Source organism: Macaca mulatta, chromosome X, assembly GCF_049350105.2.
Source record: "Macaca mulatta isolate MMU2019108-1 chromosome X, T2T-MMU8v2.0, whole genome shotgun sequence".
NCBI classification, from domain to species: domain Eukaryota; kingdom Metazoa; phylum Chordata; class Mammalia; order Primates; family Cercopithecidae; genus Macaca; species Macaca mulatta.
Window position 1 is genome coordinate 90,340,020 of NC_133426.1, and position 22,434 is coordinate 90,362,453.

A 22,434-nucleotide genomic window follows, 5' to 3' on the forward strand; every position below is an offset into this window, starting at 1 on the left:
AAAAAAGACTTTATCTTGGTATTTACTTCTAGTTTTATTCCACCATAGTGTAAGAAGACACTCTATGTGATTCTGATTTTTTGGAATTTATTGTCACTATTTTTCTTTGAGTATCATATGGTTTATTTTGCAAAATGTTCCATGCACTAATGAGAATTATATTCTGCATTTGTTGAATAGGTTTTTCTGTAAATTTGTTAGATTCATTTGACTTGGAGTTCAATTTAATCTAGTATTTCTTTGTTGATATTCTGCCTCTGTTTTTCTAGTGTGTCAGTGGGCTGTTGACGTCCCCCACTATTAGTGTATTGCTGTCTATATCTTTTCCTAGGTCCACTAGTACTTTTATGAATCTGAGTGCTCCAGTTTTGGGTACACATATATTTAGGTTTTTTATATTTTCTTGTTGAATGAATTAATTTATAATTATATAATAACCTTGTCCTTTTATACTATTGTTGATATAAAGTCTGTTTTATCTGATGAAAACACAGCTACTCCTGCTCTCTTTTGCTTTGGTATTTTTTTCACCACTTTTCCACGCATCAATAAGCATCTTTACCAGTTAGATGTATTTTTTTTTTAAAGAGAATATGGTTTAATCCTATTTTTTAGTCCATTCTGTTAGTCTATATCTTTTAAGTTGGGTATTGATTTAATTTGTGTTCTAAGTTCACATTGACATGTAAGGTTTGGTTCCTGTCATGATGTTAACTGTTACCTAGTTACTTTGTAGCCTTAATTGTATAATTGTTTTATAAGATCTGTGAGTTATATACTTTTATGTGTTTTGATTACGGTTAATATAGACTTTTCAGTTCCTTGTTTAGAAGTCCCTTGAGCATTTCTTGTCGGATCAGTGTAGTGCTTTTAAATTCCCTCAGCATTTGTGTGTCTGGAAAATATTTCATTTTATTTTATTTTTTCATTTGGAAGGTTATAGTAAGATACAGAATTCATGGTTGGCTTTATAAAAAGTCTAAAAAGGTACCTCAATCTTTCCTGAATTGTAAGTTTTATGATGCAAAATGTGCTGTTAATCTAGTGGGATTTCCTTTATTGGTAATTAGACAATTTTCTCTTGCAGTTTTTATGGTTTTTTCCTTCATATTAACTTTAGATTCTTTGATGACTATAGTTCTTTATGAAGTCCATCTTGCAATGTATCTTACTTGAGTTCTCTGAAGTTCCTGATTTTTTTCCCTTCATTTTTGTTTCAGTTAATTTCAAAAATCTGTCTTCAAGCCCTCCAAGATTCTTTCACTTGATCTATTGTTAAGACTTGCACCTGCATTTTGTAATTCCTTTAATCTTTTTTATTTCCAGAAGTGTTATTTTTTAGATAAATATCTATCTCCTTAGTACATTTTCCATTTATATTCTGATTTTTATTTGTTTGTGTTGGTTTGGGGCTTCTTAAAATTCAGTGTCTCGAATTCTTTATTTGGTGTTTCAAAGATTGTATTATGGCTAGAATCTATTGAATGATCTCTGTGCTTTTGGAGTTTATAGCCATAAATGCTAAATGTAGTCATTGTGTGTCATTTTCTGACAGATCTTGGAATTATGACTTGGCAGGAGAATGGTGCCTACTTCTGGCAGAGTAAAAGGATAGTTGTAATTGGTATACCCTTTTCACTTAGATGGGTTTATTTAAAATGCCCCCAAAAGAATGTATGAATCATGAAATGAAATCAAAAATGTATGGATTTGAAATTTTGTTTATAAGACAGGATTGAGGAAATATTAATTGACAGAATGTGGTGATTAAGGAAAGGTAGATACCAAGATGATATCTAGATTTTTGCTTGATCAAGAACATAAATGGTGATGCCACTCCTCTGTTGATCTTAACTTCATGATATCTCTGATATACATTCTATCCTCTCTATTCTTAGCATCACTGCCCTAGTATAGGTCTTCAGATTCTCCTTCATAAGCTATTCCAACAGTTTCCTGCATCCCAGTATTGCTTTCCTCTAATTCATATACTGTACTGCTGCCAAAGCTATCTTTATAAAAGAGAAACTAAACGACATCACTCTTTTTTTTCAGAAAAAATTTCAATGCTCCCATATTAGTTTGTTTTCACACTGCTATAAATATACTACCTGAGACTGGTTAGTTTATAAACAAAAGAAGTTTAATTGACTCACAGTTCCACATGGCTGGGGAGACCTCAGGGAGCTTACAATCATGGGGGAAGGTGAAGGGGAGGCAAGCACCTTCTTCACAAGGTGGCAGGAGAGAGAGCGATAGTGCAGAGGAAACTCCCACTTTTAAACCATTGGATCTTGTGAGAATTGACTCATTTTCATAAGAACAGCATGGGGAAAACTTCCCCCAAGAACCTATCACTTTCTCCCTGGACGCGTGGGGATTACAGGTCCCCCCCTAAACACTTGAGGATAACAATTGAAAATGAGATTTGGGTGGGGACACAGAAACAAACCATATCAGCTCCTATAATAACATCCAGTGGTAACAGGAAAACATAGTATCTTGTCTAGAGCTACTGGGTTGCTGAGAAGACAGACCTACCATTTTCCTCAACTGGACAAAAAATATACTTTCTCAAGCCACTTGGCAAATGGAAATAAACCTGATTGTCTATAAAGAATTGTAGCTGCACTTACACAAATAGTTTTTGTTTATTTACTCCCAAGCTTCTCGTAAATAGCACAGAAGAGTAGGGCAAAGTTTACTTCTAGGTAATGGTGATAAGTTTCACCATTATTTACACTAATTAGGCAGAAATGCATACATCCCTTTATGGTATGTTCTCCTTTCTCCTCTGCTTTTCACAGGGACTCTTACAATTATTGGTTTACCAGAATGTCTAACTTTCTCTTTCATAATATGCTATGGCTATCATGACCAAGGTATTAGCCAAGTAAGAGAATAAATATTAAGATTCTAAGGTAGCTGATTGGATCAGGGCCTCACCTACCTAGGGAGGTCCAGAGTGGGAAGAGCAAGAGGCCTGAAGAATGCTAACATAATTTAGCGAAACTAGAGTCAAACACTGAAGAGACTGATATGGTTTGGATTTTTGTCCCTGCCCAAATCTCATGTGGAATTGTAATCCTCATTGTTGGAGAAGGGGTCTGGTGGAAGGTGATTGGATCATGGAGGCAGATTTTCTCCTTGCTGTTCTTGTGATAATGAGTGAGTTCTCATGAGATGTGATTGTCTAAAAGTTCATGGTACTTCACCCTGTTCTCTGTTTTCCTCCTGCTCTGGCCACATAGGATATGCCAGCTTCCCCTTTGCCTTCCGCCATGATTGAAAGTTTCCTGAGGCCTCCCCAGCCATGCTACCTGTACAGCCTGTGGAACCATGAGCCAATTATGTCTTTTTTATTTATAAATTACCCAGTCTCAAATATTTTTATAGCATTGCGAGAATGGACTAATATAAAGACCGAAAGCAAAAGACAGTAGTAAATAATTGTAAAGATTAGATTAATGCTGGGATGAGGACCTGAAAATTTAGTAAGCTAGGTATATGTACTTTTTCTCATTACATGTTCAGTAATACACTATTTAGCTATAATTAAGACACAAATAAATAATATTTCACTTTATAAATAAAACTGTAATTTGCAAAAGTATATATTCTATATACAAACAGATATACTGTATATAGGCACATGATAGTGTATGTGATTTTAAACTTTTAAAGAACAAATCTACATGTATAGTTTTATTGCGCAGGCTACATGCCAAATATTAATAGTGAATATGTCTAGAGAATGAGATTTGAGAAAAGAAGGTTTACATTTTCTCTTTTATACATTGTCTGTTTCTATTTGTCATAAGCATACACTATTATTTTATTTAACTTTTAAATTCAGGGTACATGTGCAGATGTTTTAGATAGGTAAATTTGTGTCATGAGGGATTGTTGTACAGATTATTTTGTCACTGATGTATTAAGCCTGGTAGCCATTAGTTATTTTTCCTAATCTTCCTGCTTCTCCCAACCTCCACCCTCTGATAGGTCCCAGTGTGTTGTCTCCCTCTATGTGTCCATGTTTTCTCATCATTTAACTCCCACTTATAAGTGAGAACTGCAGTATTTGGTGTTCTGCTCCTGTGTTAGTTAGCTAAGAATAATGGCCTCCAGCTCCATCCATGTTCCTGCAAATAATATAATCTCCTTTTATGTGGCTGTATAGTATTCCATGGTGTATATGTACCATATTGTCTTTATCCAGATTATCATTAATGTGCATTTAGGTTGACTCCATGTCTTTGCTATTGTTAATACTGCTGCAATGAGCAGGCACATGCATGTGTCTCTATAGTAGAACAATTTATATTCTATATGATTTTTCACAAACCTGACAAAAGCAAACAATGGGGAAATTACTCCCTATTCAATAATTGGTGCTGGGATAACTGGCTAGCCATACACAGAAGATTGAACTGGAGTCCTTCCTTATACCGTATACAAAAATTAACTCAAGATAGATTAAATACATAAATATGAAATCCAAATTTATGAAAACTTTGGATGACAACCTAGGCAATATCATTCTGGACATAGGAATAAGCAAAGATTTCATAATGAAGATGCCAAAAGCAATTACAATAAAAGCAGCAATTGATAAATGGAATATAATAAAACTAAAGAGTTTCTGAATAGCAAATAAAACTGTCAACAAAGTGACCAAGCAACCTACAGAATGAGATAAAACTTTTGCAAACTATTCATCTGGCAAAGGTCTAATATCCAGCATCTCTGAGGAATGTAAGCAAGTTTACAAGAAAATAAAAAAGAACCATAAAAAAGTTGGCAAAGAACAGAAACAGACACATTTCAAAAGAAGAAACACATACCGCCAACAATCATATAAGAGAAAGCTCAACATCACCGATCATTAGAAAAATGCAAATCAATACATTATTTTAGTGTAAGTACATTACCATAATGAATATAAATATTGTGACCCCTGAAATAAAGAAATTATTTTTGAATAAGGAGTAGATTCTAAACAAATACTGGATGATTAATAAACTATATTTATCCATGGCACTGCATGCCTCCCCTGGAAATGAGAGAAGTTAATATATATGTTTAATGACTTTTTATTATTTTTAGTATATTTGTAAAAAGGTACATTATCTGCTCTCATCCCTATCTTGGAACTAGACGTTAACTCACTTTTGTGAAAAAATAGATTATCTGCTCTCATTCCAATCTTGGAACTAGACATTAACTCACTTAGGATCATTGATCAAATTAAACACACGCAATCAATCACTAGTTTAGCTTATATCTTACAAAACAGGACTGAATCCTAATATAAACACATTTAATTATCTCTATTAGGGAGCAGTTTGGAGCGGGGAGGGAATGAGTCTTTTCTTCAAGGGAAAACTCAGACTTTAATGTTTAAATTGGAATTGTGAGTGGTTTCAGAAAATGTTCTACTTTAAATAGATCCAGAATCTTCAAACTTTCCTGATTTAATAAAGTAGGGGCTAAGAAACATCTTGAGCAATCAGTTGCTGCTTATTATTATTTTTTATTTGCGATTTAACTGTAGATGACAACAGTGGAATTATACTGCACTGTAATATGTTAGGGAATGCTACCATCTTATGGTCAAGTTGGGGAAGTCCAGCAAAAACAAATGCTTTGAGAACAATCTAGGTGGAAGGAAAGATAGTTCAATTTTTAAAAAGGGGGTACAGCATATAAGAGACATCAGTTCAAACTGAAGTGTACCAATTTGGCAAGTTTCACGGGAAAATGAAGTAGGTACAAATATGTAAAAAAAATGGTTACATACAAATTAAGAATGGGTCACAGCTACTCAATGACCTATTAAGTAGGCAACAGATGTTCATTTATAACTTCATGACTCAGAACCTGCTCAAAGTGAATGTTCCTCAGATGGCTACTGACTTACTTATGAACTCTTATTTTATTTTAATTTATTATTTTATTCGTGTTTTAATTTTTACTATTTTTTTCTTTCAACTTGTATTATAAGTTCAGGGGATATATGTGCAAGTATGTTACATGGGTCAACTGCTTGTCCCTGGGGTTTGGTGTTAAAATGATTCCATCACCCAGTAATGAACATAGTAGTCAATATGAAGTTTCTTGACCCACACTCTTTGCCAACTCTTCACCCTCAAGTAGGCCATGGTGTCTATTGTTCCTCTCTTGGTGTCCATGTGTACTCAATATTTAGCTCACACAGTGAGCATGCAGCATTTGGTTTTCTGTTCCTGCATTAATTTGCTTAAGATAATGGCCTCCAGTTCCATGTTTGAGAAAGGAATACAATTTCATTCTATTTTGTGGCTCTGTAGCATTCCATGGTGTATGTATACCACATATCATTTATCCAGTATACCATTGGTGGGCAAACTAGGCTGATTCCATGTCTTCACCATTGTGAATACTGGTGTGAATACTATTGTGAGTGGAACATATGAGTGCATATACCTTTTAGGTAGAATGACTTATATTACTTTGGGTATCTATCAAATAAAGAGAATGCTGGATTAAATGATGGTTCTGTTTTAAATTGTTGTTGTTGTTGTTTTTAATCTCCAAGCTGCTTTTTGTAGTGGCTAAACTAATTTGCATTCCCACTAATAGTGTATAAGTGTTCCTTTTTCTCTACAGCTTCACAAACATCTTTTTTTTTTATCCTTCAATAGTAGCCATTCTAATTGATGTGAGATGATACCTCATTGCAGTTTTTATTTCCATTTCTTTAATAATTAGTGATGTACATTTTTTCATATACTTGCTGACTGTGTGTAAGTCTTCCTTTGAGAAGTATCTGTTCATATCCATTGCTCATTTTTAATGCAGTTGTTTTTTGCTTGAAGGTTTGTTAAAGTTTCTTGTAAATTCTGGACATTAGGCTTTGTAAGACGCATGGTTTGCAAGTATTTTATTTTATTCTGTAGGTTGTCTGTGTACTTTGCTAATAATTTCTTCTTTTGTGCCGAACTTCTTTGGTTTAATTAGATCCCACTTGTAAATTTTTGTTTCTGTTGCAATTGCTCTTGGTGAATTGATCATGGAATCTTTACGAAGGCCTATGTTCACAATGATATTTCCTAGGTTTTGTTCTAGGGTTTTGAAAATTTTAGATCTTACATTTAGGTCTTTCATTAATTTTGAGTTGTTTTCTGTATAGTGAAAGGAAGGGATTCAGTTTTGATCTTCTGCTTATGGCTAGCTATTTCAGCACCATTGACTGAATAGGGTTTCCTTCCTTATTCCTTCTTTTCGTCAACTTACTAAAAGATCAGATGGTTGTAGGTGTGCAGCTTTATTTACGTGCTCTCTATTCTGATCGATTGGCCTATGTGTCTGTTTTTGTACCAGTACCTTGCTGTTTGGTTACTGTAGCCTTCTACTACAGTTTGAAGTCAGGTAGTGTAAAGCCTCTGCCTTTGTTCTTTTTGCTTGGAATTTCTTTGGCTATTTGGGCTCTTTTTTGAATTGATATGAATTGTAGAACAATTTTTTCCCAATTCTGTAAATAATTACCTTGGCAGTTTACTAATCATACTATTGAATCTGTAAGTTGCTTTGGGAAATATAGGTATTTTAACAATGTTAATTCTTTCTATCCATGAGTATGGCATGTTTTCCATTTGTTTGTAAAATGTATTGTTTTTTTCAGCAGTGTTTTGTAATTCTCATTGTTGTGATGTTTCACCTCCCTGGTTAGCTGTATTCCTAGATATTTTATTCTTTTTGTGGCTATAGTGAATGAGATTGCATTCTGATTTGGCTCTCAGTTTAGACATAATTTGTGTATACAAATTCTAGTGGTTTTCTGTGAACTGATATTTTAGTGTCAAACTTTATGGAAGTTGCTTATTAGTTCTAGGGGCCTTTGAATAGAGACTATGGGGTTTTCTAGGTATTTAATCATATTATCTGTGAAAAGAGATAGTTTGGCTTTCATTATGCTTATTTGAATGCATTTTATTTATTTATTTTTTTCTGTTACCAAATTGATTTGGCTGAAGACTTCCAGTAGTATGTTGAATGAGACTGGTGAGAATGAGAATCCATGTCTTGTTCCAGTTCTCAAATAAAATGCTTCCAGCTTTTTCCTATTTATTGATGTTTACTGTGAGGTTTTCATAGATGACTCTTACTATGTTTAGGTGTGTTTCTTCAATGTCTAATTTGTTGAGGGTTTTTCACATGAAGGGATGTTGAATTTTATCAAAAGTCTTTTCTGCGTATATTGAGATGAACATGTGGTTTTGGTTTTTAGTTATGTTTAGGTGTTAAATCACATGTATTGATTGAACCAACCTCGCATTCAAGGAATATAAGCCTACTTGATCATGGTGTATTAGCTTTTTGTTGCCCTTCTGGATTCATGCTAGTAATTTGTTGAGGTTTTTGTGTCTATGTTCATCAAGAATGTTGGCCTGATGTTTTCCTTTTCATTGTGTCTCTGCCACATTTTGGTATCAGGATGATGCCTCATAAAATGAGTTAGGGAGGAGTAGCTTCTTGTCAGTTTTTTTGAATAGTTGTAGTAGAATTGGTACTAGCTCTTCTTAATATATCTTATAGAATTAATCTGTGAATCTCTCCGATCCAAGGCTTTTCTGGTTGTTAAATATTTAATTACTGATTCAATTACAGAACTCATCATTGTTCTATTCAGAATTTTAATTTCTTCCTGGTTCAATATTAGGAGGTTGTATGCTTTTAGGAGTTTATCTATTTGTTCTAGGTTTTCTAGTTTGTGCGTATAGAGTTGTTTTTGACAGTCTCTAAGAGATTTTTGTATATCTGTGGGGTCGGCAAAATATCACATTTCTCATTTATGATCATGTTTACTTGGACTTTATTAATGAAGTCAGCTGTCTATTGATTTTATTTATTCTTTTAAATAAACAAACTTTGTTTTTCTTTTTAATTGTTGATGTGGATTTTCACATCTCAGTTTCATTCTGTGAAGCTCTGATTCTGGTTATTTCTCCTCTTCTGCTACCTTTGGGGTTGGTTTGCTCTTCTTTCTCTACTTTCCACAGGTGTGCTGTTATGTTGATTTATTTAACCTTTATTTTAGGTTCAGGTGTACATGTGCAGATTTGTTGTACAGATTATTCTGTTACACAGGTGTTAAACCTGATACCTTATAATTTGTTTCTGCTCTTCTCTTTCCTCGTAACCTCCACCCTCAGATGAGTCTTAGTGTCTGTTTTTTGTTTTTGTTTTGCTTATTGGTGTCTATGAGTTTTCATTATTAATCTCTGACTTATAAGTGTAAACATGTGGTATTTGGTTTTCTGTTCCTGCATTAGTTTGCTAAGAATAATGGCAATCAGCTCCATCTATGTTTCTGCAAAGGGCATGATCTCTTTTATGGTTTCATAATATTCCATGGTATATATGTACCACATTTTCTTTAGCCAGTCTAAAATTGATGCACATTTAAGTTGATTCCATGTCTTTACTATTGTGAATAATGCTACAATAAACATATGCACACATGTGTTTTTATAACAGAATGATTATATTCTTTGGGGAATATACCCAGCAATGGGGTTGCCGAGTTGAATGGTAGTTCTGTTTTCAGTTCTTTCAGGAATCACCACACTGCTTTCCTTTTTTTTTTTTTTTTTGAGACGGAGTCTCGCTCTGTCCCCCAGGCTTTCCACAATGGATGAACAAATTTACACTCCCAATAGTGTGTAAATGTTACTTTTATCTGCAACCTTATCAGGATCTCTTGTTTTTTATCTTCTAAATATTAGCCATTTTGACTGATGTGAGATAGTATCTCATTGGGGTTTCGATTTGCATTTCTCTAATGATTAGTAATATTAATCTTTTTTATATGCTTGCTGGCCACAAGCATATCTTACTTTGAAAATTGACTGTTCATGTTTTTTTCTTCACTTTTTAGTGGGGTAGTTTGTCTTTTTTGTAAATTTGTTTAAGTTCCCTATAGATGCTGGATAACAGTCCTTTGTCAGATGCACAGTTTGCAAATAGATTCTCCCATTGTGTAAGTGTCTGTTTACTCTGTTTCTTTTGCTGTGTAGAAGCTCTTAAGTTTAATTAGATCACATCTGTCAATTTTTTCTTTTGTTGCAATTGCTTTTAATGTCTTCATCATGAAATCTTTGCCAGTTCTTATGTTCATAATGATATTGCCTAGGTTGTCTTCTAGTGTTTTTATAGCTTTGGGTTGTACATGTAAGTCTTTAATTTATTTTGAGTTGATTTGTGTATTTCATGGTGTAATAAAGGGGTCCAGTTTCAATATTTTGCATATGGCGAGCCAGTTATCTCAGAACCATTTATTGAGTAAAGAGTCTTTTCCCCATTGATTGTTTTTGTCAGCTTTATTGAAGTTCAGATGGTTGTATGTGTGTGGCCTTATTTCTGGACATTCTGTTGCACAGGTCTATGTATCTGTTTTTGTACCGATACCAGGCTGGATTTTGCTGTTGTTACTGTAGCCCCATAGTATAGTTTGAAGTCAGATAGCATGATGTCTTCTAATTAATTCTTTTTGCCTAGGATTGCCTTGCCTATTTGTGCCTTTTTTGTTTTTGTTTTTGGTACTATATGCCTTTTTAAAATAGTTTCTTTTTCTTATTATGCAAATAATGTCATTAATAGTTTAATAGCAATAGCATTGAATCTGTAAATTGCTTTGGGCTGTTTGGCCATTTTATCAAGATTAATATTTTCTATTCATGAGCATGGAATGTTTTTCTATTTGTTTGTGTCATCTCTGATTTCTTTGATTAGTGTTTTGTATTTCTCATTATAGAGATATTTTACCACCCTCATTAGATGTATTTCTAGGTATTTTATTCTTTTCTTGGCAATTTTGAATGACATTGTGTTCCTTATTTTGCTACATGCTTGGCTGTTTTTGGTGTATAGGAATTCCATTAATTTCTGTACACTGATTTTGTATTCTGAAACTTTACTGAAGTTGTTTACTAGCTAAAGGAGCTTTGGGACCAGGACTATGGTGTTTTCTAGATATAGAATTATGTCATCTGCAAACAGAGATAGTTAGACTTTCCCTCTTCCTGTTTGGATGGCTTTATTTCTCTTGCCTAATTCCTCTGGCCAGGTCTTCCAATAATATGTGAAATAGGAGTGATGAGACAGGGCATCCCTGTCATGTGCCAGTTTTCAAGATGAATGCTTCCAGCTTTTGTTCGTTCAAGATGATGTTGACTGAGAGTTTATCATAGATGGCTTCTATTATTTCAAGGCGCATTCTTTCAATACCTAGTTTATTGAGAATTTTTAACATAAAGGGATGTTGAATTTTATTAAAAACTTTTTCTGAAAACTATATGAGATGATCAGGTAATTTTCTTCTTTAGTTCTTTTTATGTAATGAACCACATTTATTGATTTGTGTATGTTGAACCAAACTTGCAACTCAGGAAAAAGCTCTACTTCAGTTTGGTAAATAAGGTTTTCAATGTGCTTCTAGATTTGATTTGCTAGAAGTCTGTTGAGGATTTTTGCATCAATGTTTATCAAAGTTACTGACCTAAAGTTTTATTTTGTGTGTGTGTGCCTGCCAGATTTTGGCATTAGGAGGATGCTGGCCTCATAGAATGAGTTAGAAAGAAGTCGTTTTTCCTCGAATTTTTGGAATAGTATCCATAGAAATAGTACCAGCTCGTTTTTGTAAATATGGTGGAATTTGACATGAATCCACCGTGTCCTGGGCTTTGTTTGGTTGGTAGGCTACATATTACAGATGGAATTTCAGAGCTCATTATTTGTCTATTCGGGGATTCAATTCTTTCTGGTTCCATCTTCAAAGGGAGTATATGTCCAGGAATTTATTCATTTCTTCTAAATTTTCAAGTTTATGTGCATAAAAATTTTCATAATAGTATCTGATTGTTATTAGTATTTCTGTAGGGCCACTGGTAATATCCCTTTGTCATTTCTAATTTTGTTTATTTGGAACTTCACTCTTTTATTCTGTATTAATCTAGCTAGCAGTCTATCTACCTTATTAACATCTAAAACAACAGCTTCTGGCTTCATTAATATTTGCGTGAATGTTGTGCATCAATCGATTTCAGCTCAGCAATGATTTTGTTTATTTCTCATCTTCTGTTAGCTTCCAGTTTGGTATTCTCTTGCTACTCTAGGTTTTCAGTGATAATGTTAGGCTGTTAATTTGTAATCTTTTAAACTTTTCGATGACAGTATTTACTGTGATAACTTTCTCTCTAAACAATGCCTTTGCCTTTCCAGGAGATTCTGATATGTTGTGCTTTTGTTCTCACTAGTTTCAAAAAACTTCTGATTTCTGTCTGTCTTAGTTTCACTATTTACTCAGAAGTCATTTAGGGGCAGGTTGTCTAATATACATATAATTCTATGGATTTTTTAGTCTTGAATTCTATTTTTATTGCTCTGTAGTCTGAGAGAGTGGTTGGTATGATTTCAGTTATTTTGAATTTGCTGAGGGTTTTTTTTTTTGTTGTTGTTGTTAGATATATGGTCAATTTTAGAGTATGTGCCATATGGCAATGAGAAGAATGTGTATTCTGTTGGTTTTGGCTGGAGAATTCTGTAGAGCTCTATCAGATCCATTTAATTCAATGTTGATTTTACATCCTGAACATTATTTTCAAACTTGATGATCTGTCTAATACTGTTGGTGGAGTGTTGAAATCTCCTAGTATTGTGTTGGACGCTAAACTCTTTGTAGGTCTCTAAGAACTTGTTTTATGAATCTTGGTGCGCCTATGTTAAGTGCATATATATTTAGAAAAGTTATGACTTCTTGCTGAATTGAGTACTTTACCATTTTGTAATGACTTTCTTTGTCTATTTTGATCTTTGTTCATTTAAAGACTGTTTTTTTCTGAAATTGGGATTGCAATCCCTGCATTTTTTTTGATATCCATTTGTTTGTTAGATTTTTCTCCATCCGTCTATTTTGAGCCTATGAGTGTCATTGAATGTGAGATTGGTCTCTTGATGACAGCATACCTTTGGGATTTTCTTATTTATTCAGCTTGCCACTCTGTGCCTTTCAGTTGGTGCATTTAGCCCATTTAAATTCAATGTTGGTATTGATATGTGAGGACTTGATTCTGCCATTTTGCCATTAGTTGGTGCTTATGCAGACTTGATTGTGTGGTTGTTTTATGGTGTCACTGGTTTGTGTATTGAAGTATGCTTTTGTAATGACTGCTAGTGTTGTTTTCCTTCCATATTTTGTGCTTTTTTATGAGCTCCTGTAAGGAAGGTCTGGTGGTAACAAATTCCCTCAACATATGGTTGTCTGAAAAATATCTTATTTCTCCTTTGTTTATGAGCATTAGTTTGGTCAGATATAAAATTCCCATTTGGAATTTATTTTCTTTAAGAATGTTGAATATAGGCCCCCAGTTTGTTCTGGCTTGTAGGGTTTCTATTGAGAAGGCTGCTGTTAGTTTAATGGATTTCCATTTGTAGGTGACCCGCCCTTTGTCCCTAGCTGCCCTTAACATTTTTTCTTTCATTTTGACTTTGGGCAGCCTGATGATTATGTGCTCTGGGGATGATATTTTTGTGAAGTATTTTGCTGAGTTTCTCTACATTTCCTAAATTTTAATGTTGGCCTCTCTCAGTAGCTTGGGGAAGTTCTCATGGATAATAGTCTGAAATATGTTTTCCAAGTTGCTTCCATTCTCCTCATCTCTTTAAGAGATGCCAACGTTTTATAGATTTTGTCTTTTTACACAAGCCCATATTTCCTGGAAGTGTTGTTATTTTCTATTCATTTTTTTAAAAAAAATTTATCTATTTTATTTTAGAAAGCCAGCCTTAAGCACTGAGATTCTTTCGTCTGCTTGGTCTATTCTACTATTAATACTTGCAATTGCATTATGAAATTTTTGTAGTGTGTTTTCAAACTCTATCAGTTTGGTTGCTCTTTTTTCTATACTGCCTCTTTTGTCTGTCAGTTCCTTTATCATTTTCTTGTGATTCTTATCATTTTTACATTGGGTTTCAATGTTCTCCTAATCTCAATGATCTTCATTCCTACCCACATTGTGAATTATACTTCTGTCATTTAAGCCATCTTGACCTGGTTAAAAGAACTACTGTGGTTGTTTGGAGGAAAGAAGACACTCTGGATTTTTGAGCTGTTAAAGTTTTTGCACTGGTTCTTTACATCTTTCTGGGCTGACATTCCTTTAATCTTTGAAGTTGCTGTCCTTTGGATGAGTTTTTTTTTTTTTTTTTTAATTTTGTCCTATTTGATGACCTTGGGGGTTTCATTGTAGTATGATTTGGGTCCATTCAACTGGCTTAATTGCTGGAAGATTTTATGAGGTTATATGTCAGCTCAGGACTACTGTGCTGCATGTTGTAACTCTGGGAGATTGGTACTGGGCCCCGGCTTTGTTCTCTGGCTCCTCAAGGTTGGCAACCTGCTGTTCTGGAGGGACTAAGCAGCTCCTGGATCTCTAGTCAGAACACTTAAATGTGTGGTGCCATGCAATGCACTTCATAGGGCAGTGGCAGTGGGATCCATCATTGTTCACATGTGCCAGGAGTAGTGGCAATGTCAGCTGCAACAGGGTGTTATTGGGTGCTGAGGTACCAATCTCTTTGTGGGTGTTCATGGCAGTGACAGTGACAACTCAGCTAGGGGGGACAAGGGGCCTCCACAAGTGACTGTCTGTGTTCACATCAGTTGTAGTGTTAGCATTGGGGTAACACACTTGTGAGCACAGAAGTGTGTGTGTCTTCTGTGCTTGTTCACACAGACAGCAGTGGCAGGTTAATGCAGGGGCAGGTTAGCTCTCTTCCATGCATAGTTTTGTGCTGGTGACAGTGTACATGCAAAGGTGAGTGCTGGTGGGCTCCATGGTGGTACAGGAACGGTGTTACAGCAGTGGGAGAGAGGTAGGATGCACTCATGCCAGCAGCAGTGGTACAGCAGGGTGCATGTGCACACCCTCACTGGCAGAAAAGAGAAGACAAGGTCCACTCGCACACATATGTGCCCATATGTGCCAGCAAAGTGATGTTGGGGGTGGCCTTGGGTGAGTGCATTCAGACAAAGCAGCAAATAGAAGGCTGCTGTCAGGAAAGGGTGCAAGAAGGCTGGTGTGTGTTTGTGTGTGCCACTCTGTTGGAGCACTCTGCCAGCCAGGTGGTCAACCTGTGCAAGAGCTATGATACAAGGATCCAAGGTACCTAGGGAGTACACTGTGAGCAGATGCAGCAAGGTTGGGGCCCCAGGACAGGCCAACATACCAAATGGTTCTCAGCTTGGACTAGCCCTGTCTCATGGGCAAGACTACCATGCAGAGTTCAGGTCTGCCAGTTGCTCTAGGGCTAAACTCTCCTATGGAGGCCAGTTAAGCCTGGGTTTATGGGCTTCCCTGGCCATACTCCACTATAAATGCTCTACCATCAAACCCTCTGAGCTTCACATGGACTGAAGTTTGCTGCCACAACTTCTCTAAGTAGCTCTGCCTGTCAACTCAATTATCCATAGTGGTCAACAGGTGTCCTTTTACTGGGATTCTAGAGGCCCATGAGAGTGGGCTGCTCCTTGCCTGTTCAGCTCATTCCTTCCATAAGAGTCACTGGGGGAAAGAACAAGTCCGATTGTGCAGTAGCACTGTGCTGGGTTCCTAGCTTTCCCCCCTTCAGCTCTGCATCTGTTTTTTCTCTGTCTGCTCTCTATGCATTTCCTCTGAAGAACTGCTAGGATTGTGCCAGTCTTCATGATGTCCTGGTCTCTCAGTAAGAAATGTTATCCCTGGTTTTGTCTAGTCAGCCATCTTGTGAAAAGAAGTTTGCTATGTTGTAGATTTGATATCTTTCAAGCTTCTTTAAGTAGATCTTTAGCATTATAATCTTTCCTCTTAACATTGCTTTAGCTGGGTCATAAAAATTCTGGTATGTTGTATCTTTATTTTAATTTGTTTCAAAGACTTTTTGATGTCTGCTTAATATATATATATATATTTTTTTTTTCTAGACAGAGTCTCACTTTATTGCCCAGGCTGGAGTGCAATAACGTGATCTCGGCTCACTGCAACCTGCACCTCCTGGGTTCAAGCCATTCTCCTGCCTTAGCTGCCTGAGTAGCTGGGATTACAAGCATGCACCACCATACCCGGCTAATATTTTTGTATTTTTAGTAGAGATGGAATTTCACCATGTTGGCCAGGCTGGTCTCAATCTCCTGACCTTATGATCTGCCCACCTCGGCCTCTCAAAGTGCTGGAATTACAGGCGTGAGCCACTGCATCCGGCTAATTTTCTTCTTTACCTAAGAGTCATTCAGGAGGAGATTGTTCACTTTCAATTTAATTGTATGCTTTTGAGAGATCTCCTTTGTATCAACTTCTTTTTTATTGTGCTCTGGTCCTTCAGTGTGGCTGGCACAATTTTAGTGGTTTTGTTGTTGTTGTTGTTGTTGTTGTTGAGAATTGCATTATGGCCAGGCATGTGGTTGATCTTAGAGTGCATCATGTGCACATTAGAAAACTGTATATTCTGTTGTTGTTGGATGGAGTATCCTGTAGACATTTATTAGGCCCATTTAGTCAAATGTCACGTTTAGGTCCTGAATATCTTTGTTAGGTTTCTGTGCAGATAGTCTGTCTAGCACTGGCAATGGAGTGTTGAGGTCTCCCACTCCTATTGTGTGATTACCTAAATCTCTTCATAGGTCTCTAAGAACTTGTTTTGTGAATCTGGCTACTCCTGTGTTGGGTGCAAATATATTTAGAATAGTTAAGTCTTGTTATTGAATTTAACCCTTTACCATTAGGTAATGCAATGCCCTTTTTTGTTTTGTTTTGTTTTGCTTTGAGATGGAGTTTCATTCTTGTTGCCCAGGCTGGAGTGCAATTGTGTGATCTTGGCTCACTGCAACCTCTGACTCCCAGGTTCAAGCGATTCTCTTGCCTCAGCCTCCTGGGTAGCTGAGATGACAGGCACCCGCCACCATGCCCAACTAATTTTTGTATTTTTAGTAGAGACGAGGTTTCACCATGTAGGCCAGGCTGGTCTCAAACTCCTGACCTCAGGTTATCTGCCCACCTCAGCCTCTCAAAATGTTGGGATTACAGGTGTGAGCCACCGCACCCAGCCCACTTTTTGTCTTTTTGATCATTGCAGGTTAAAGTTTGTTCTGCATGAAAATAGAATAGCAACCCCACTTTTTTGTTTTCTGTTTTCTTGGTAGATTTTTCTCCACTCCTTTGCTTTAAGCCTGTGGGTGTCATTGCATTTGAGACAGGTCTCTTGAAGACAGTATACAGTTGAATCCAGCTTGCCATTCTCTGCCTCTTATTTTGGGCACATAGCCCTCTGATATTGGAAATTAACATTGATAAGTGCAGATTTGATCTTCTCATTGTGTTGCTAGCTGTTTATTATGCAGACTTATTTGTGTCTTTTTTTTTTTTTTGACAGAGTTTCACTCTTGTTGCTCAGGCTGAAGTGCAATGGCACAATCTCGGCTCACTGCAACCTCCACCTCCCGGGTTCAAGCGATTCTCCTGTCTCGGCCTCCTGAGTAGCTGGGATCACAGGTACATACAACCACGCCCGGCTAATTTTGCACTTTTAGTAGGGATAGGGTTTCATCATATTGGTCAGGCTGGTCTCAAACTTCTGACCTCAGGTGACTTGCCTGCCCCAGCCTCCCAAACTGCTGGGATTACAGGCATGAGCCACCGTGCCCGGCCTGTGTGGTTTCTTGATAGTGTCAATGGTCTATGTATTTAAGTGTGCTTTTGTGGCGGCTGGTGACAGTGTTTCATTTCTGTATTTAGCACTCCCTTGAGAATCTATTGTAAGGTATGTCTGGTGGTAAAAAAAAAAAAAAAAAAAAAAAAAAAAAAAAAAAAAAAAAAAAAATTCTTAGCATTTGTTTGTCTGAAAATAATCTTATTTCTCCTTCCCTCCTGGAGTTAAGTTTGGCTAGATATAAAATTATTAGTTGAGGGTTATTGTCTTTAAGAATGCTGAATATAGGCCTTCATCTCTTTTGGCTTCTAAACTTTCTGCTGAAAGGTCCACTGTTAACCTGATGAGTTTCCCTTTGTAAGTGACTTACCCTTCTGTCTAGCCATCTCTAAGGTTTTTTTCACGTTAACTTTGGAGTATCTAATGCCTGCTTGCCTTGGGTATAGCCATATTGTATATTATCTCTCAGGTGTTCTCTGAATTTCCTAAATTTGTATGTCATATCTCTGAAAACATTGGAAAAATTTTCATGAACCGTACCCTCAAATATGTTTTCCAAGTTGCTTGTTCTCTATCCCTCTCTTTCTTGAATGCCAATGAGTCATAGATTTGGTTTATTTACACAATCCCATATTTCTCAAACATGTTATTCATTTAAAAAGTTTCCTTTTCTTTATTTTTGTCTGTCTGTGTTGATTCAAAGAAGACATCTTTGAGCTCTGAGATTCTTTTCTCAGCTTGGTCTATTCTGTTATTAATCCTTCCTGTTGCATTCTAAAATTCATGTAGTAGTTTTTTTATTCTAAAAGTTTAGTTTTATTGTTTCTTAAATTGGCTATGTCGCCTTTAAACTCTTAGACCATTTTACTGTTTTCCTTGGATTAGCTTTCAACCTCTTCCTATATCTCAATGGGCTACCTTGCCATTCAGATTTTGCATTCTATGTCTTCTTTTTAGATATTTTAGTCTGATTAAGAACCATTGCTGGGGAATTAGTGTGCTAATTTGGAGGTAAATAGACACTCTGGCCTTTAGAGTTGCCAGAGTTCTTGCACTGGTTCCTTCTCATCTGTGAGCTGATATTCCTCTCATCTTTGAGGTAGCTGTCTTTGGAATTTGGCTTTTTGCTTTGATACTCTTTGATGCCTTTGAGGGTTTCCCTGTGGTACAAATTGAGTTAGCTGATTGGCTTTATTTCTACATGCTTTCACAGGATCAAGGCTCAACTCAGCATTTCACAACTTCATACTATAACCCTGGTGGACTGAGATCAAGCCCGTGGCTTTGTTCTCTGGTTCCTCAAGGTTAAGCACCAATTGCACTTGAGCAGTCAAAAATCTTTTAGTCTGCTGTAAACAGCACTCCAACAGTGGCTGTTGGCAAAAGTGCTCCAGTGTTGCAGTAGCAGGTACTGCTTTGAGTGTGTGCCAGTGGGACAGAAGGGTATCCACATGCATGTGCACACCATTAAGGCAGAAGCGGAGGTTGCAAGCAAGTGCATGGAGGTAGGGGAAGGCTGTGGGCAGGTGCCGCTGTTGGGAGTCTGTCCGCTAATGTGCTTCAACCTGTATGTGAGGTCTGTTGGTGAAAGAGCTATGGAATTGGCCACTGGAAAGCACTTTGTCTGGCCAGCTGAGGCTGTGCTGCAAGTGAATGTTGCCAGGTAGGATCCCTGGGATTATCCAATAGACATGGTGGTGCTCGGGTCAGAATTGCACTATTCCATGGGCAAGACAATTCTGCTCTGTCCAGTTCCCAAAGCTAACAAAGTCTAAAGCCACCTAGAAGAGTATGAAGAACCTTGGAGGGTTCACACTCTAGGTCTTGCTCCACTGCAGCCATTTATGTGCCAAATATTCTGGGATGCATGCAAGCTGAAGTTCTGTGTCTGCCAACTCTCTGAACAGTTCTCTTTTCCAGTTCAGATTTCCATGGGTGTCATGGGGTCTCCCACAGCTGGGATCGCAGAGGTCCATGGTGAGAGTGGGTCACTTCACTTCTATTTAACTCAACCCTTCCGCAGGAGCTGTTCAGGGCCAGGAACAGCTCACATGCCCTTGACCTGGCAAGTCTTCCACTGGGAGCCAGCCTCTGTGAACAAGGCAAACAAACGAGTACTCTGAATCCCAAGAAGTCTGTTTTTATTTCACAAAATTGTTCCAGATCATGAGATCCCCTTACCAGGATAAAATCTGTAGGTCCCAGGACACATACTTCCTGGCACAGTTTCATGAAGGGCAGGGTTCCCAACTCCTATACCATAGCATGAACCCACATCAGTTTCCTCTCATTTCTGGCTGTGGGAACTTCTCCTTCACTTGAAATTAGACTGCAAATCTCAACCCCAGGCTCCAGGATGGAGTGTATGACTCCTGGGGTGCAGAATCAGGCCACTGGAATTGTCCTCAGACCCACTGGGTTCAGGCACTGATTGTGATAGGGAAAGCTTGGCTGGCCCCAAGCTGCCAGCATAATTTTTTGGCATGGGCAACAGCAGCTGCCCATTGGGCCTGGCACCAAGAATATCTCATGCTCACTGATTGTAAGTAACAATATTATCAAAATGACCAAACTACCCAAACAAATGTACAGATTGAATCCAATTCCTATCAAAATATACCAATGTTATTTTTCTCTGAACTAGACACAACAATAGTAAAATTCATATGGAACCACAAGGAGACAAAATAGTAAAGGAATTCTAACCCACAAGAACTAACTAATTTGGAGGCATCAAATTACCTTCATGATATACCAAGGGCTCCAGCAACTAAAACAACAGGTTATTGATATAAAAATACACACATATTTTACTTGAAAAGAATAGAAAACTCAGAAATGAATTCAGATATTTTTAGTTAGCTGATCTTTGATAAAGTAGATCAAAACCTACACTGAGGAAAGAACACTTGTTTCAATAAATGGTGCTAAGAGAATTGGATAGCTATAGACAGAAGAATAAAACTGGACCCATATCTCTGACCATATACAAAAATTAACTCAAGCTAAAGTTTTAAATGTAACACCTGAACTATATATATATATATAGGTACCAGCTACTGCAAAAACACGTCAAAATATAAAGACCAATGACACCATAAAGGAACTGCATCGATGGAGACCCGGAGCAAGATGGCCAAATAGGAACAGCTGCAGTCTCTAGTGTCCAGTGCGAGCGACACAGAAGATGGGTGATTTCTGCATTTTCAACTGAGGTACCGGATTCATCTCACTGGGGAGTGCCTGACAATCAGTGCTGGTCAGCTGCTGCAGCCCGACCAGTGAGAGCTGAAGCAGGGCGAGACATCGCCACACCTGGGAAGCGCAAGGGGAAAGGGAATCCCTTTTCCTAGCCAGGGGAACTGAGACACACAACACCTGAAAAATCTGGTAACTCCCAGCCTCATACTGTGCTTTACCAAGGGTCTTAGCAAATGGCACACCAGGAGTTTATATCCCACAACTGGCCGGGAGGGTCCCACGCCCACGGAGCCTCCCTCATTGCTAGCACAGCAGTCTGCAATCTAACTGCAAGGCAGCAGCGAGGCTGCAGGAGGGGCGCCTGCCATTGCTGAGGCTTAAGTAGGTAAACAAAGCCGCTGGGAAGCTCGAACTGGGTGGAGCCCACTGCAACTCAAGGAGGCCTGCCTGTCTCTGTAGACTCCACCTCTGGGGACAGGGCATAGCTAAACAAAAAGCAGCAGAAACCTCTTCAGATGCAAATGACCTTGTCTGACAGCTTTGAAGAGAGCAGTGGATCTCCCAACACAGAGGTTGAGATCTGAGAATGGACAGACTGCCTGCTCAAGTGGGTCCCTGATCCCTGAGTAGCCTAACTGGGAGACATCCCCCACTAGGTGCAGACTGATATCCCACAGCTCACACGGCAGGGTACAGCCCTGAGATGAAGTTTCCAGAGCAAGATTCAGACAGGAACACTCGCTGTTCAGCAATATTCTATCTTCTGCAGCCTCCGCTGCTGATAACCAGGCAAACAGGGTCTGGAGTGGACCTCAAGCAATCTCCAACAGACCTACAGCTGAGGGTCCTGACTGCTAGAAGGAAAACTAACAAACAGAAAGCACACCCACACCAAAACCCCATCAGTATGTCACCATCATCAAAGATCAAAGGCAGATAAAACACAAAGATAGGAAAAAGCAAGGCAGGAAAGCTGGAAACTCAAAAAATAAGAGCGCATCTCCCCCCAAAAGGAACGCAGCACATCACCAGCAACGGATCAAAGTTGGATGGAGAATGGCTTTGACGAGTTGAGAGAAGAAGGCTTCAGTCAATCAAACTTCTCACAGCTAAAGGAGGAATTACATACCCAGCACAAAGCAACTAAAAATCTTGAAAAAGGAATGGAAGAATGGATAACTAGAATAATCAATGGAGAGAAGGCCATAAACGAAATGACAGAGATAAAAACCATGACACGAGGAATACGTGACAAATGCACAAGCTTCAGTAACCGACTCGATCAACTGGAAGAAAGAGTATCAACGATTGAGGATAAAATCAATGAAATGAAGCAAGAAGAGAAGTCTAGAGGAAAAAGAAATGAACAAAGCCTTCAAGAAGTATGGGATTATGTGAAAAAGCCAAATCTACATCTGATTGGGGTGCCTGAAAGTGAGGGGGAAAATGGAACCGAGTTGGAAAACACTCTCCAGAATATCATTGAGGAGAACTTCCCCAACCTAGTAAGGC